This window comes from Penaeus vannamei, chromosome 9, assembly GCF_042767895.1.
Source record: "Penaeus vannamei isolate JL-2024 chromosome 9, ASM4276789v1, whole genome shotgun sequence".
Lineage (NCBI taxonomy): Eukaryota > Metazoa > Arthropoda > Malacostraca > Decapoda > Penaeidae > Penaeus > Penaeus vannamei.
In genome coordinates this window covers 28,740,490-28,757,989 of record NC_091557.1, presented here as the reverse complement: position 1 = coordinate 28,757,989, position 17,500 = coordinate 28,740,490, and the positions used below count along the sequence as shown (strand labels likewise).

Sequence of the window (17,500 nt, the reverse complement as noted above, 5' to 3'; positions counted from 1 at the left end):
AGAATGTACGCACATATATGAATACAAAAGTCTTTGTGCATCAATCCATCCTAGACTTTGTTAGTTCCTCTTCTGGTGTCCAAATACCAGGTTAATACGAGCAGGGACTTCTGAGACACTTGAAAGAGGGAGGGAGAGGGGAAGAAAAGGGGAATGGGGATGAACAGAGAATGGAGAAGAAGAGGGAAGGAAAGTGTAGAAAAAGAGGAAGAGGAAATTGAGGAGGGAAAGGAAGAGGGAGTAAGAAAGGGAAGGGGAGGAAGAGAGAATGAGGGACGAATTGATATTTAGTTTAAGACAATCCTAAAAATATATTTTGTGCCGCATGTATATCAAAATATATATATAAATATATATATAATTATTTAACATAAACATGCTAATTACAATTGGTTTCCTATTATCTTGCAAAACCCCATGTAGTCAAGTGTATAATGGAAACAAGCTATTTCATTTTTCTTGTACCATGCCCCTAATGCCAACACTCCCACGTTGTCTAGTGGCTAGGATACCTGGCTTTCACCCAGGAGGCCCGGGTTCGATTCCCGGCATGGGAAATGTTTTCAAGTGTCTCGAGAACCCCAGCTTGCACTCAATGTTGTTACTGTTAGTCTCGCGCGGATGAGTAGGGGAAGAACTCTCTATTATCGGCATTTGTGAAGGATGAAAGTATTACCGAAACATCTTAAATCGTAAGTCTCCTTTACATATGTACGTGTGTGTGTATGTGTCTATGTGTAAGTATACTTATACTTATGCTTATACATAAAATGCGCTGACAATTGTAGTTCAGTTGTGTGTGTGTGTGTGTGTGTGTGTGTGTGTGTGTGTGTGTGTGTGTGTGTGTGTGTGTGTGTGTGTGTGTGTGTGTGTGTGTGTGTGTGTGTGTGTGTGTGGGTGTGGGTGTGGGTGTGCGTGTTCGTGTTCGTGTTCGTGTTCGTGTGCGTGTGCGTGTGCGTGTGCGTGTGCGTGTGCGTGTGCGTGTGCGTGTGCGTGTGTCTAGATGTCTGTATATACATACATTTATATACAAAACATGTATATATATACATGAGGAAATGTGTATACATGCAAGAAACACATTGGGAATGTAGCTGCCACGCCACGCCGTCGCAAACGCCTTATTCATATTCCCTGGTTTCGCGCTGTATCCTGTAGCGACTGTCAGCCGGGCCACTTCCTTGTACCAGCTGCGTCTGCTTCTGATCCGTAGAAGCATATTACTTATGAAGAAAATGTGCTTTCCAATATTCAATTTCAGCTGAAATCATTGCAGCTATTGCAGGTTTTATTACAGTCACAATGAAAAAGCACTAAAGAAAAGCGTCATCATTGCAGATGAGAAATGAAAGTGTCGGCGTTCTCTAAATGCCGTTCACTTCATCATGAAAGCAGACAGTGCATGATGAGCCTCTCAGGCATTTCGGAGACGAGACGAGGGTGCGCGAGCGGTGTTAATGTCCTCGTGTGTGAACCGTTTGGCAACACACCCACACACACACATATATATGAAATATGTATGAATGTATGTATACAGACAAATATACATATACATAGTACATAGATATCACGTTATTCATATGTATATATGTGTGTGTGTGTGTGTGTGTGTGTGTGTGTGTGTGTGTGTGTGTGTGTGTGTATGTGTGTGCGTGTGCGTGTGTGTGTGTGTGTGTGTGTGTGTGTGTGTGTGTGTGTGTGTGTGTGTGTGTGTGTGTGTGTGTGTGTGAGTGTGTGTGTGTGTGTGTGTGTGTGTGTGTGTGTGTGTGTGTGTGTATACAGACAAATATACATATACATAGTATATAGATATCACGTTATTCATATGTATATATATATGTGTGTGTGTGTGTGTGTGTGTGTGTGTGTGTGTGTGTGTGTGTGTGTGTGTGTGTGTGTGTGTGTGTGTGTGTGTGTGTGTGTGTGTGTGTGTGTTGGATAGATGGACATATATTTATATAGACAAAAACAAACATGCATATGAGTGAATGTGTATCTGCACATACGTGCATATGCGTAAGTCTTTCCCACGAGTAAACACATGAGCTGATATACGTTTCCACAGCAGGAAATTGGTAACTATACAATGCGCTTCTACAATCCCATGTGGTCTAGTGGCTAGGATACCTGGCTTTCACCCAGGAGGCCCGGGTTCGATTCCCGGCATGGGAAATGTTTTCGCGTGGCTTGATTTTTGCGTGGCTTCGAACGTAATGAACCCAAAACAAGTTGCCCCGAGTGAGGATCGAACTCACGACCTTGAGATTATGAGACTCACGCGCTGCCTACTGCGCCATCGAGGCCATGGTTGAAGTGAGTAGTTACAGATATAATTGTAAGTGGCAATTTATCAAATACGACTGGAAGATTAGTTACGAGAGGAGTGGGGAGAAGTGGAGGTGGGCTAGATGATGAAAGGGGATGAGATATTGAAGATAAAAGCGTAAAAAATATAAATTTGCATGTGATGTGAAAGTTGATAACGGCGATGATTACTAGAATGGAAGTGATTATAATGAGGATAAGTGAGGATAAGCAAAATAAAAGCAATAAACGTACTATACAAAATTCAAGTACACAAATAAACAAACGTTCAAGGGCGCAGTGATGACCATCTGACACCGGAAACGACTGACACACGGTCATTCATGAAAAGTCACAGCAGATCGTGGTATCCATGCAAGCCCGCACGCCCAGTCTTGTCCTTCCTTCTCCAGAACAACAAAAAACAACAACAAAACAGATCACCTGAAAGTGCCTCGGTCAGTGCCAGCGGTTTATTTTCATTCCGCTGTGACCGACACGTGTGGGTAGGTCCACGTGTACACGCACGCACGTACACATACACACATGCACGATCACAGATATACAAACACGGGTAACCACGCGCGGCACATAAACACCCGCCCAGACGCCATTCACAGCCACATGCAAGCAAACACTATGTCACAATACACATGTCTTTGCGTGTGTGTGTGCGTGCGTGCATTTGGCTTCCCCTGCGTTGAGCCGACATCGCCAACGCGTTACAGCGGACACGATGACAAATATGTGAGACCGCAGCAACATATGTGGGGTCTCTACCACGCCACGTCCAACCTCAACTCGACCACCCTTTACACACCACCTTATTATATCGAAGGGGGGGGGGGGTGATGAGGGGGTAGTGGTGTTAGGTGTTGCTTACTGCATTCCGGAGACATTCAAGCGGCAGTTATTTGTTTTGTTTCGTTTTAGGAATGCCTTTAATTTCTTCCATCCGTATGGCTATTATACTATACTGAAGCGCAAACGTACATACATAAATATGGAAAATCACACAAATGCACAAAAACGCACGAACGAGCACACACACAACACCCTCAGAAAAACATGCATACAACACCAACACAAGCAAAAATATTTTAATCCCCCCCCCCCTACACACACACATTCCTGCAAACCTACAGACGGAGCCGAGAATAAACAAACACCTCGTTACAAGATACAAGATCCGACATAGCAATACCTAACCCGAAACACCAAACGCGAATCGGGTATCCAGGAAGTATATACCTCTTGACAGCGACCGTCAAACACGTTCATGAACGATTGTGGGAAACTTGGCATTGGATACGAACTACAGCAAACGCAGGGCAGTGAATAAGGGGAAAAACAATGAAGTATATAATAAAGATGAACTAAATGATGAACGGATAAAAAGCAATGAGATATTAGATATGAACGGAATAATGAACGGAAAAAAGTGAATATCAAAGATGAACCGAAATACGGATGATAATAATTGAACAGAGATAAAACGGCACGCAATTACAGTAGTGTTCCTCTGTTATTATTTATGTGTTTCATTCCATTCAATAAAGATTTTTTTTTTGCAAAGGTCATTGATTCGAAATATAAGACAAAATATAGTACCATAATTAGCAATGAAAAAATCGTATTGGTGTGTGTGTGTGAACAGTCAAACAGATAGACAAGAAGACATTTAGACACAGACCAGAGACAGATAGGACAACATAACATGTAAGTACGAGGTTTAGCCCTTGTATTTACGACTTCATCTGCAAAGTATACACATTCGCCTATCAATACCCAAAGAGCGTGACCGTGCAACCTACTCGAAATCGATACACGAAACCCTTTAGGCAAGATCTCCGTCGAAGAAATATAAGTCTGCCCACCTGTCATTCCCAACGTCAGAGAAAAAGTGAAATCCCATAAGCCCCCGAGTCTGAACTACGAGAAAGAAAGAAAATAATCATAATAATGTCTCTTCATTATTTTTTCTAACAACCACAACGTAAACTAACCAATTTCCCGACCGCAAAAAAGAAAAAGAAAAAAATCTCTTTGTATGTCCTGCTGCACTGGAAACCAGCTTAAGTAAATTAATGTCCTCCGCTGACCACAGTGCTTGTCTGTTGCGGTTATCTCCCCTCCCCCCATATCCTCCACCCCTCCCCCCATGACATCACACCTGCTAGTCTACTGACCCACTCAAAATTTAGTCGTGCGAACCTACACTTTCTTTTCCTTGGCGTTTTAATATTCTGTAATTGTATATCATTTCTGCAAATTTTTATTTCTTCATAATGATTATTATAGAGTAGGTGAAGGCTCTGCCTTGCTTTTCTTGCGCTGTTCTTTGGATCATATCAAATACTAAGCAGTTTTCTTTTTCTTGTTTTTTGTTATAATTTTTTCTTGGTTTTCTTTTGAAACAGTCATACAAACCAAAACTTTCTTCTCTTGTTTTTCATCACTTTTTATACCTTACTTTCGTGTTTATATTCTTATCTATTTCATCTCATTTTTCTTTTAATACTGTTCTATCACAATATTCTCGGTTAGACCACTATCCAAGATCTCGCAAAAAAATATATGCATATACCGCTATATATACTACTATTCTTTTTTCGAGGGATGACTGGGATGATCTCATCCTCGCGGTTTTTCTTATCATTTTCATGACCTCATCCTGAGCCTTTGTCTTGGTGACCTTTGTAAGGGCTTCGAGAATTCCCCTACGTGATGGTCCGTTTGACCCACGCAGAGACTTTGCTGAACTTCATGTATACAATTTGCCTTTTCTCTTTCGTTTTCGCAAGGTATTTCGCTGTCGATTCGTTAGTGTGCTATATACGTTGAAGCCATAATAGACAATCGCCCAGACAGATAATCATATAATTTTTACCTTTTGATAGATTAATACACCACCACCTCCCACAGCAACAAATCATTCATCTTATATCACTGTAACGCTTTCTATATCATATCACATTCCTCCAGCACCACAACCATCACCACACCTCCCATTCCGCCAACATCCCCGTCTCATCACTAGAACACCGCCCAAGTTCAACGTGGTCACCGACGCTACAAACCGTTTCGACCGTTCATAACCTTATCGCGTCGATATCACGTCATAACAGTATTTCATTAACGAGTCTTTGAGGATGTCTCGCTTTCCGAATTCCTTCGTCGATGTGTCTTGCTCAGGGGATGAGTCGTTGCTAAACTGTCGTCTGTTGTGATCCGGTTGCTGTGTGTGTGTGTGCGCGCGGGCGCGTATGTGTGTGTGAGTGTGTGTGTGTGTGTGTGTGCGTGTGTGTGTGTGTGTACATTCTGGAGGAAAAGGAATAGAGAGTGGAACAGGGATTAAGAAATAGGGATTGGTGGGTAGTGAGAGAGAGAGATAAGGACTGAGAAAGGGGGTAGGAGGGAGAAGGGAGGGAAAAGGGAAGCGGAAGATGGAAAGGGGGAAAGGGTTCTAGGGAGGAGAGGGGAGGGGGAGGGGAAAAAGAATGAGAGGAAAATTATAGGGAGAGAGGAGAAGAAGAAGCGGGAGTGGTAAAGGGGATGAGGAAGAGGTGAGTGATAGTGCAAAATTAACCCTATTTACCATAAACCTGTACTTACTCATCAATCCAACTATCCCTTCCCCTCTACTCTTCTTTCTCACATCTCTCTCTTCGCTTTATTTATCATCGTTCATCCTCGGCCACTACTCACCGGTCCCCGCCACTCCTCCTTTAATCTTTATTCTGAACTCGCCAATAAATCCTCACCAAGTGCATTTATTATCTTCCCTGCTAACTCACTAATAACTTTCCCCTAAGTGGTTTTATCACCCTTAAGGGATTCGGGATATAAGGTCAAGTAGCAAGTCCCAAGGGTGATCTTAAGAGGGACAAAGAGCTCCTTAGGAAACGCCGGCTCCTTGAGGATCTCCCTGTGACGACTGAGGCTGCCGTCTGGAGGTAGAAGGGCACCAGCTCCGTTTTCTGTTTGCGGTGCGATAACTCGGGTAAAGGTGTGCGAGAGTTTTTGTGTCTCGGGTACGATGTTGGTGGGAGAGGGGGGGAGGGATCGAGGGAAAGATGTGTGTGTGTGTATGTGCGTGTGTGTGTGTGTGTGCATGTGCGTGTGTGTGAAAATGATAACAACCAAAATGAGAATTGTGTTATTGTGTTTGTGCTTGTGTTCATATATATAGATACATACAGAGAGAGAGAGAGAACGAAACAAAGTTAAAATTCTTCAACCAAAAATACACAAGATCAAAGCGTAAGATGTGCGTGTGACCTGCACAGCATCACCCATTGGAAGACAGTGCGTAAGTGCGTAACTGTGGGAAGTGAAAGTAAACTAGTTATAAAATATAAAATCTCTATGTGTGCGTGCTTGTGTCTCTCTGTGTGTACAAGAGTGCGTAGGTGTTTGCGTATGCCTATGCATGTGCGTATGTGTGCGTGTAAAATCCGCATTAGGCCGCGCACCGTTTCCCTCTTTATAAACGAGAACAGGAAACACAGAGAAATCGCAAGTTCACAGTTTTCGACAATTTGAAGGAAACTCGACTCCTTTCATGACAAGCGACAACCCTCCACTGTAAACTTCCGCTGTGATGTCTGTCGAAGTTTAATAGCAAGAGTAAAAGATAACGCTTTGTTCCCTTACAGAGACCAGAGTTTGGTCTGATATCTGCGAATTTAAAAAAATGCTTAGATATCGTTTATGAGTGACACAGGGGAGGCTCCTACCTCACCCAGACTCCTCCCCTCCCCTTAAGCACCTTCCCCACCCACTCCAACACCTACCTCCTTTCCCCACCTTCTTCCACGCTAACCTCTACCTCCCTTTTCCACCCCCTCCCACTCCAACCCCTACCTCCCTTCCCCAACCCCCTTCTCACTCCAATCCCCCACCAAACCTACCCCACATCCCCTTCGCCCTCACCTCACCTCCCATTCTAACCTTACACCTCCGCCTCCCTATTTCCTTTACTCTCACCCCAACTCCAGTTTCCCTCCTCGCCTCCCCCACCCTCCCATCGTAACCCCACACCTCTCCACCTTCTTTCCTGCTCGCCCTCATCTCACCGCTCCCTCCCTCCCCACCCCTTGCAACCCCAACCCCTAACCACCTCCTCGCCCTTATCCCCAACCCCCCACCCCATCCTCTCCCCTACCTCCTCCTAACCATTTATAACCTCCGTAAAGTACCACCTTCGCCCACCCCCCTCCCCCTCCCCCCCAAAGAAAACACAAGTCCTACATGTTGCCGCTGTCTTCGTGATGAATGGGAAGCACAGAGGAGTACATGTGGCACAGCCCGGCACTCACGCCCCGCGGCTCTGCTCTGTCTTCGCGTCTCTTCCATTCTCTTCCCCTTTTTCTCTGTTTTCTACTTATCTTCTTTCGTTTTCTTCGTCTGGATGTTCACTTTTCTCTCTCTCTTTCTCTGTTTTCTACTGATTTTCTTCGTCTGAATATTCACTTCCTTCTCTTTTTTCTTTCTGTTCTTCCTCCTTCCTTCCTAATTTCATTCTTCCTCCTTCCTTCTTAATTTCATTCTTCCTCTTCTTCGCTCTCTTTATATTTTTCCCTCCTCATTCCTTGTCGTTTCTTCGTCTCTTCCCCATCCTTCCCTTTCTCTTCCTACACCTCCTTTCCTCATTCTTCCTTCGCCATTTTCTTTTCCCACTCTTATTCTTTTTCCTCCTAATCTTTATTTTCTTCTTCCCCATTTTCGTAGTTTTTTAATACCTTACCTTTCCAATTCTTATTCTTCCTCTCTATTCTTCATCGCTTATTCTTGCTCCTTTCCTTTCTTCCTCTTCTTCGCCCTCACCAATAAAAGTGAATAAACATGGAAACAGACAAATAACTAAGATAATGATATCACACAATACTACACAACACACAAAGACAAAACTACAAAATTACGTAAGTACATTTACATTCCTAACACATTACAAATAATAAATAAATAAATAAATAAATAAACAAATAAAATAAAATCAATAAAATCGATGCCCAACTGGAAGAAAGCTTATACTCTGTGAAAAAAAATACACAACCGAAGGAAAAATCAAACCCCGGTGCCCCCCTTCCCCTCCCCCGCCCCTTGAGACTCCAACCACGATACGGAATACCTCAACCGGAATCCTCTCTCGGCCAGCCTATCCTTCCCACCCACAGGCCTTTCCGGAGCCGCCAATCTCACCTTTCTTCTCGGGCACGACCCTGAACGCGAACCAGATCGCTCGACGACGGAAACCGCGATCGGATAGGGGATGGTCCTTTTTCCAGGGCACGTCGTAGTGTTATTACTGTTATTATCATTGTTATTATTATCATTATCATTTTCGTTTTTTCTCCGTCGTTTTCTCGCATGTTCAGCCTTACTGTTATTATTGCTACTATCATTATAGTTATTAATGGAATTACTATTATTACTATCATTATTATCATTACTATTATCATTATCATTTTCATATATGTATGTATGTGTGTGTGTGTGTGTGTGTGTGTGTGTGTGTGTGTGTGTGTGTGTGTGTGTGTGTGTGTGTGTGTGTGTGTGTGTGTGTGTGTGTGTGGGTGCGTGCGTGCGTGCGTGCGTGCGTGCGTGCGTGCGTGCGTGCGTGTGTGCGTGCGTGTGTGCGTGCGTGCGTGCGTGCGGTCATTTTCGCACAAACGTGCTTGTGTGCGTGTGCTGCCCTACCTTATACCTCCTTGTGCGACCTCCTGTGGTCAACCGGATGACAGGGCATTAGGGGCGCGACGGAGGGATAGGGAGGGGGTAACGGGTAATAGCAGGGATAGGGAGCGAGGGTGAGAAAGGGGGATATGGGGAAAGGGGGAGAGAAGGGGATAGGGGAAAGGTTGAGAGGAAACAAGGCGAAAGGGTGAGAGAAGGAGACAGGGGAATGAGTGAGAGAAGGGGATAGGAGGAACAGGTAAAGGGCAAGGGGAGGGACAAGAAATAGATAGAGGAGGAAGAGTTAGAGAAGGGAGAGGGGGTAAAGGCTAAAAGGGAAAGCGAGTAAGGAACAAGATTGAAAAGAAGAGAAAAAACGAAAACAAAAAGAGAAGGAGGGGGTAAAGGGAAGAGGAGGAGAGGGATGAGGTAAAAACCAAGGCAAAAGGAGAGGGAAGAGGGAAACCCCAAGGCAAAAGAAAGGGGTAAGGGCAAGAGAAGGAGAAGGCAAGGCCGTCTCAATTAGGTTAAGGGTTAAGGGGCGTCAGAAAACAATTAGCGATTCCTGCCCCGAGGCGCCGCTGAGGACACCGTTTCCGGTCCACTTGCCTGTTATTTGGATATTTGCTTCCTCGTTTACCTCTCTATTTCATTGTGGTTTTATTCATTTATTCGCTTATTCATTAGCTTATACTTTCATTCAATAATCATTTATACTTTTATTCCTTAATTTATTAATCATCTTATATTTCATTAATTAATAATCTTATACTTTCATTCACTATCTAATATTTCGTTAATCAATAATCTTATACTTTCATTAATCAAATATCTTATATTTCATTAATCAATTATCTTATACTTTCATTCATTAATACTCTTACACTTTCACTCATCAATTATCTTATATTTCATTCATTAATCATCGTATTCTTTTATTCACCATCTTATATTTCTTTTACGCAATTAATCACATCCTTATACGATCAATTGCATACATCCTTATTCATTATCTCACTAACCTATTCATTAATTAATCTATTTATTTCTGAATTCAGTTCTTCATTCATTTGCTCTAATTCGTGTTACTGCGTATCTGAGAGAGAGAGAGAGAGAGAGAGAGAGAGAGAGAGAGAGAGAGAGAGAGAGAGAGAGAGAGAGAGAGAGAGAGAGAGAGAGAGAGAGAGAGAGGGGGGGGGGGGGAGAAAGAACGAAAGAGAGGGAGGGGAATGTGGGGGCGAAAGAGAGAGTACGGAATAAAACAAACTCGGAAACTTAAACACACAATCCCAAAAAGACACAGTCAAGCATTTTTCTCGCTTTGAATGCATTGCGCACCTTCTATTCTCTCCCTCCCTTCCTCTCTCCCTTCCTTCCTTCCTCTCTACCTCCCGCCTTCCTCCTTCCCTCCCCCCTTCCCCTTTCCATCCCTTCTTTTCACCATTCCTCCCTTCTTTTTTCTATTCTTTCCTTCCTCCTTCTTACCTTCCTCACTCCCTCTCTTCCTCCTTTCCTCCCACACACTTTCCCTCCTTTCCCACCTCAGCCTTCCCTCCCTTCCTCCTTTCCTCTCTCTTTCTCCCTCCTTCCTCTCCCACTTCATCCCTACTTCCCTCCCTTCTTCCTCTCCCACCTCATCCCTCTTTCCCACCTCCCTCCTTACCTTCCTCCTTCCCTTCTCTTCTCCAGTCCTCCCATCTTTTCCCATTCCTTCCTTCCTTCCTCTTTCCCTCCCTCCCTCCTCTCCCACCTCATCCCTCCCTCCCTCCCTCCTCTCCCACCTCATCCCTCCCTCCCTCCTTCCTTTCCTCCCGCATCCCCTCTCTCCCTCCTTCCTCTTCCTCTCCCACCTCCACCCAGAGGCAAAGCACTCCCACAACCTCCCATTGTCCACGGAAAGAGTGACGTAACGCGTAGCATCTCGAACTTCAAAACGACGGCTTTGAACATCAACGCGGCTACTTGGCTTCGATGCCTGGTGTGAGAAGCAGTGGTGTTCTCTATTTTCTTCTTCCTCTCTTTTTTTCTAATACTTCTACTCCTCACTCTCCTCCTCCTCCTCTTCTTCTTCTTCTTCTTCTTCTATCTCTTTTTCTTCTTCTTCTTCTTCTTCCTCTTCCTTTTCTCATCTTTCTTTTCTTTTTGTATGCAATAAAGGAGCTTCTAATACGGTCCACTGTGTCCTAAGAACATGCTGTTGTTGTTTTTTTATTTTATGTTTATAAGATTTTATTTTAAAGCAAAAATGGGGAAGGGGGAGGCGATGGAGGAGAGAGAGGGGGAAAGATTGGTGGACTGGGAATTAATGAATGAAGGAACTAAATGTGGTGGGAGATGAATAGAAGGAAGGAGAAGGAAATAGAGAGAGAGAGAGAGAGAGAGAGAGAGAGAGAGAGAGAGAGAGAGAGAGAGAGAGAGAGAGAATAAATAAAACCAGCAGATAGAAGGGAGGGTTGATAGAGAAAGGCAGAGTGACAGCACAATGCCTCAAGAGGTGGCATCACCTTAGAGAATACGCTGGACAAGACCATATATGGAAAAAATGACCGACGTGAGAATTCCGACGTCCCCTCCCCCCCCCAAAAAAAAAAAATAAATAAATGAATAAACAAATGTCACAACTCCCAAGAGATGAAATAAATAAATAAATAATGATATTAAGAATACTGGCGAGTGATTCTGACACCTCGCCTTCGAAATAAGGAAACAGAACCGAGTGGCCGGTGAACTGGGTGTTTTGAGCGAGGCAGGGTGGGAGGGCCGGGGGGGGGGGGTGGAGGGGCAGAGGAAGGGGGTAACAGAGGCAGCGGGAGCAGCAGGTACCTTGGAGAGGGGGAGGAGGGCGGGGGGAAGGGGGTAGGTGCCCTGGACTGGAGAAGAAGCCCGGGGCACCGATAGTGGCGGCCGCACTGTGACATTCCACACGCAGCACACGCACGTTGGCGTGTCCCTTCGCACGCACACAAACGCACACATAGCGAGCTGATGCGACAGACACACGCTTACGCTACTACAGACACTCAGTCATCAACTCAGTCATCGCCCATTTCACCAACGCAAGACTTGTTATGATACGCCCATGTAAACGATTGGCTCTGCACGGGCTCACACACACACACACACACACACACACACACACACACACACACACACACACACACACACACACACACACACACACACACAAACTCATGGTCCATGAGTAGGCCGACCGAGACAGGTGAGGAAGCGTGGGGCCATGAGTAAGATCGCTTCGGTCGGTCGGTGAGTACCTGCCCTGCGGTGAGGGTGGGGGGAGGGGCGGGGGAGGGGGAGTCGATGCACGATGCCTTGCTTAAAGAAGTCTTACCCAATGTATAACACTGTTTTGACTCGGTGCTCCACTCGGCGCTGTGTACAATAACCCCGCTTGTGTGTGTGCGTGTATTTGCGTTTGTGTGTGTGTGCGCGCGCGTGTGCTTTTCCCTCCGTGTATATGTGCATGTGCGTGTGCATGCAGACACGGTTACATAGGGCTACTTACTACAATTCTGTCTGTACGGCAAAAGAGTGACTGACTTTGTGACTCAACAGGTTATCAAACCAACATCCTCAGGAAATTCCCCCCAGCATGAGAGCAAGCGCGCCGGCCAAAACGTACATACATGCTCGTGTGAGTGCGCGCGCCAGAGGGCAGAGCGGGCCAGGGAGATCGAGGGTGGTGTGTACGGCCAGACCAGCAGGTTCCCGAGAGGGCTACGGTTGTAGGGCGGGGAGGGGAGGGGGGATGGTCCCGTTAGGCGACTGTGAGTGGGCACCCTCTCTCTCTCTCTCCCTCTCTCTCTCTCTCTCTCTCTCTCTCTCTCTCTCTCTCTCTCTCTCTCTCTCTCTCTCTCTCTCCTCTCTCTCTCTCTCTCTCTCTCTCTCTCTCTCTCTCTCTCTCTTCCTCTCTCTCTCTCTCTCTTCTCTCTCTCTCTCTCTCTCTCTCATCCTCTCTCTCTCTCTCTCTCTCTTCCTCTCTTTCCTCTCTCTCTCTCTCTCCTCTTCCTCTCTCTCTCTCTCTCTTCTTCCTCTCTCTCTCTCTCTCTCTTCCTCTCTCTCTCTCTCTCTCTTCCTCTCTCTCTCTCTCTCTCTCTTCCTCTCTCTCTCTCTCTTTCCTCTCTCTCTTCCTCTCTCTCTTCCTCTCTTCCTCTCTCTCTCTCTCTCTCTCTTCCTCTCTCTCTCTCTCTCTCTCTTCCTCTCTCTCTCTCTCTCTCTCTTCCTCTCTCTCTCTCTCTCTCTCTGACTCTCTGACTCTCTGACTCACTCACTCACTCACTCACTCTTTCTCTCTCTGACTCGCTGACTCTCTCTCTGACTCTCTGACACTAAAACATTCTATAAAAATAATGACAATGATATAAAGCAAACACAGTAACGATGACCGAAAGGGAAAAACTAAATCAGTCACAAAGAAAGGAAAATAATAGAAAAAAGATAGGTTAAACAAAACAAAAACAAAAATAATAATAACACTTGACATTAAAAGAGAAAATAAGATAAACTTTATATCACGATCTCATCTCAGATTAGTTTTCCTTTAGATATTTGTGAATTAGTTCGGCACGTAAAACTTTCTCAATGACATGACACAGAAGTTGAGATGAATGAAGTGAGGATTCTGCGTCTTGTAATGGTTGTCGCTTAAACGGAACATCTGCGCGGCCTTTTAAGTTTCATCTATTTTGTTTTTATCATTTTCTAAAATCCGTTTTGGTAATAATCTAGAATTCTTCATTTTTTTCTGGGAGATCTTAACACGATCAGTCGCAATGCTGTAATTTTCACTTGATTGAACTGTCAGGGGAAATATATCATGTCGACCCAAGATGACTCGTCACTTCAGCTCATGTTGGTGTGGAGTGACTTCCTTCTTGCCTCTAATGTGCATCGAGTCCAATCTACATTAGACGTGCAATGCATCTTTTCTCTTGCAGGAATGAATGTTTGATCTATTTCCAGAGAGCAGAATCTATTCCCGATGTGTGTACTTGATGCTAAATGCATTTCGATTTTGGATACAATGAAATGTGTATGTGTGTGTGTGTATATATGTATATATATATATATATATATATATATATATATATATATATATATATATATATATATATATATATTTAATTTATATTTATATTTATATCTATATCTATATTTTTTTTTTCTTCTTCTTCTTCTTCTTCTTTCTTTTTTAAGAGCTGTGGCTCATTTTCGAGTGACCTAACTGCTGAACTAACATTAATCTGACGAGGGACTAATTCAACTAGTCACCCACTAATCCAATTTGCAACTCAGTCTACTATCCATCATTAAATCAACAAGCTAAGTCTACTAGCCGTTCACTTAGTACAACTGGCGACTCGCTACATTAGTCAAGTAGTCTCTCACTAGTTCAACTGGCCACCTTATTCAAAAGATAATCAGTAAGGAAACTAGCCTCTCATTAAGTCAACTAGCCACTCATTTCAATCAAAGAGCCAGTCAGTAATGTGGACCGTGTATCGTGATGTCAACTAGCCACTCGTTAGCCATTCGCAAGCGCCTAATTAGCTAAATACTATCCCTGTTCTTTTTTCATCTCAACTCACACCTTCTCCGCCAAACCTGTACCCACTCCTTATTCCGAATCGCCAATTTTTTTCTTCTACACCCTCTACCCCCCCCCCTATCAACCCCCCGGCACTGTTCCCTTACGATCATTCATCCAAGCTCCTCCTACCTCCCCCTCCCCCTCCATCTCACCCAATCCCAATCACAAGACGCCCACGCCCATCGACCAGCCTCGGCCCCTAACCCCGCCCTCATACTTTCGATAACACCCCTTGGCCAAGCCCGCCCTCGCGCCCACGGCTTACTGATAGCCATCTCCGCGTCCACATAGCCAAGGTGGGCGTGAACAGGTAACTAACACGTTACGCTAAAACGACGCCCATGTAGACGGGGGAGCGGGGGTTAGGGTCTCATCATTGAAGGTGAGTGAAATGAGTGAAAAAAATGAGGAAGTAATCAGTGGATGTGTAAAAATGGATAGTAGGAAATCAGCTGTTTTCTATTTTTCTTTTCTCCCTTTTCTTTTTCTTATCACTTTTATATTCACATCCTCTTCATCCCTAACTCTGCAGCTCCTCATAGTAACACAGGACTGACACCCGCTACAATATCGTAAGCAATACAAATACAGCATCATCTTTACCCCAGCAAGACAACTGCTGTTCACATCTATCCGTCAACCTTCTACTTTGATTTTTTCCTTTTTTTGTCATTCAGCGTACTTTTCCACCAAACCATCCAAGGAATTATACCTCCGTCTACCCACCTCGAACTTCATCCACTTTCGATCCACCTTAAACCATCCACTTGCCATCCATCTCAAACTTCATCCACTTTCGATCCATCTTAAACCATCCACTTGCCATCCATCTCAAACGTCGTCCACTTTCCATTCACCTCAACGCCATCCACTTTCCATCCACCTCAACGCCATCCACTTTCCATCCACCTCAACGCCATCCACTTTCCATCCACCTCAACGCCATCCACCGACCCACACACACTCGTTGAAAAGGAGCGTGACTCCTGTACATCCGTCCTATCTCTCTCTCCTTTTTGCATCAATTCCCGCCTCTTTGTTATCTTTCTTCTCTCTGCTCTGCATTGATTATCTCCTTCTATCTCTCGCCTTCCTTGCATGAATTGTCTCTTCCTTCCTTCCTTCCTTCCTTCCTTCCTCTCTCTCTCTCTCCCTCTCTCCCTCCCTCTCCCTCTCTCTACATTAACTCACTTCTTTGATATCTCTCTTCGTCTCTCATCTTTGCATTAATTTTCACTTTCTTCCCATCATTCCTCTCCTTCCCATTTTGCACTCTCTCATCTGCTCCCTGTCTTTTCCTCAGTGTTTACGACTCTCGCCTTCCTGTCTCTTCTCCCCTTCTCCGTTGGTTTATTCTTCCTTCTCTCTTCTTTCATCCCTCGTCTCCTTTCCTCAATCCGTAGTAATTCCTCTACCCTCTCCTCATTTAATTTTTACCCATTTACTTTTCTCTTTTCTGACCCCTTTAAATTCTCTCTTCTCTCCCATCTCCGTCCCCGCCCGTTCTTCTCCTTCTCCAGCCCTTCCCTCTATCACCCTCTCCCTCCCGCTCCTTCCATCCTACCCTCTCTTCTCCCTCCTCCATCTCCACTTCTCCCCCCGCACCCTCCTCCCCATCCTCTCTTCTCCCTCACCCTGCACCTTCCTCCCTACCCTGTCTTCCCCCATCTTCACCCTCCTACCCTCTCTCTTCTCTCTCCCCACTCCTTTCCACCACCTCCCTCCCCGCCCCCTCCTTCTCACCCTCTCCTCCCCTCCTTCTCACACACCCCCCTCCTCGCAAGCCAACCTTCAGCTGGTCAGACTCGAAGTCGGTTGGCGCTCCCCCGGCTTGCATTAGTGACCTGGTTTGTTGCATGCATGCAGTTGATTCCCAGGTCGTTGACCCCGGGTGGAGCGAGGGAAGGGAGAGGAATGAAAGGAGGGAAAGAGGGAGGGAGGGATGCAAGAAGGGAGATAGGGAGAGGTTCAAGGAGGGATGGAGGGAAGGAGAGAAGGAGGGAGGGAAGGAAGGAGGGGGTGGGGGGGAGGAAGGGCGGGATAGAGGGATACGATGAGAGGTGATAACCAGAGAGAGAGAGAGGGTTGAACAGAGATAGAGATAACACAACCACTTACGTCCCATCCTTGTGTACAATCCACCAAACAAGAAAAAAGACCAACGGACAGACCTGAAGTAGGAGGAGTTCTGGATGGGGAGGGGGTGTGAGGGAGGGCCTGGGGGAGAAGGTAGGAGGTGAGGGAGGGGAGGGGGAGGCCAAGTGAGGGAGAGGGCCGGGGGAGGGGCCGGGATTTCCGTCTAAAGTGCGGGTCAACGTTCACTGGCTGGACCGGAGAGGGGGGGGGGGTAGCCATCGCCCGGGCCGCTCATCTGGGCTCTTGGTCGGAGAGGAGGGGGAGGGAGGTGCTGGTGAAGTCATGAGCTAGATACAATGCTTTGTGTGTGTGTGCACGCGCGCATGCTTGTGCGTCTATGTGTTCACGCACACATGCTTGTGCGCGCGCGTGTGTTCATTCATGTATATGTATGAGTATACATAAGCTCCGGGCGTGAGAGCAAGTCGCGTGACGGGCGCGTGGCGGGTCACATGAAGACGCACGCCCCCGAGCCCGAGCTACGGGCGCCCGACAGACGACTCGGAACCCGCCCGGCTTGCCTTCTGAGGCGGCGATTCGGCTCACATCGGGGTGGATTAGGGCTATGTATGTATATTTTCTCTTTGTGATTTCCATATCCTTATATTTTACAGTACTTTGAAAGAAGAGGAAGCGGAAGAGAAAGAGAAAGACGGAGAAAGATGAGAGAGAGAGAGGGGGGGGCAAAGATAGAGAGCGAGAGAAAGAAAGTTTCTTAAAGAAAGTCTTTAAGAAAAATCCAAAAATTTAAAATAAATGAAAAATAGATAAAAT

The 17,500-nt window shown here is 45.5% G+C and overlaps 1 protein-coding gene and 3 non-coding genes across 4 annotated transcripts in view; 2 read left to right on the top strand and 2 right to left on the bottom strand.

Annotated features, from left to right (window-relative positions):
- Nucleotides 1-17,500, bottom strand: part of LOC113819484 (BUD13 homolog) — a gene marked incomplete at its 3' end in the record, with an annotated part of 255,017 nt that overhangs the window by 75,453 nt on the left and 162,064 nt on the right.
- Nucleotides 486-557, top strand: TRNAE-UUC (transfer RNA glutamic acid (anticodon UUC)). The gene has a single exon. It is a non-coding gene; the product is annotated as a tRNA-Glu (tRNA).
- TRNAE-UUC (transfer RNA glutamic acid (anticodon UUC)) lies at nt 2,101-2,172 on the top strand. Its single transcript has one exon. It is a non-coding gene; the product is annotated as a tRNA-Glu (tRNA).
- TRNAM-CAU (transfer RNA methionine (anticodon CAU)) lies at nt 2,231-2,303 on the bottom strand. The gene has a single exon. It is a non-coding gene; the product is annotated as a tRNA-Met (tRNA).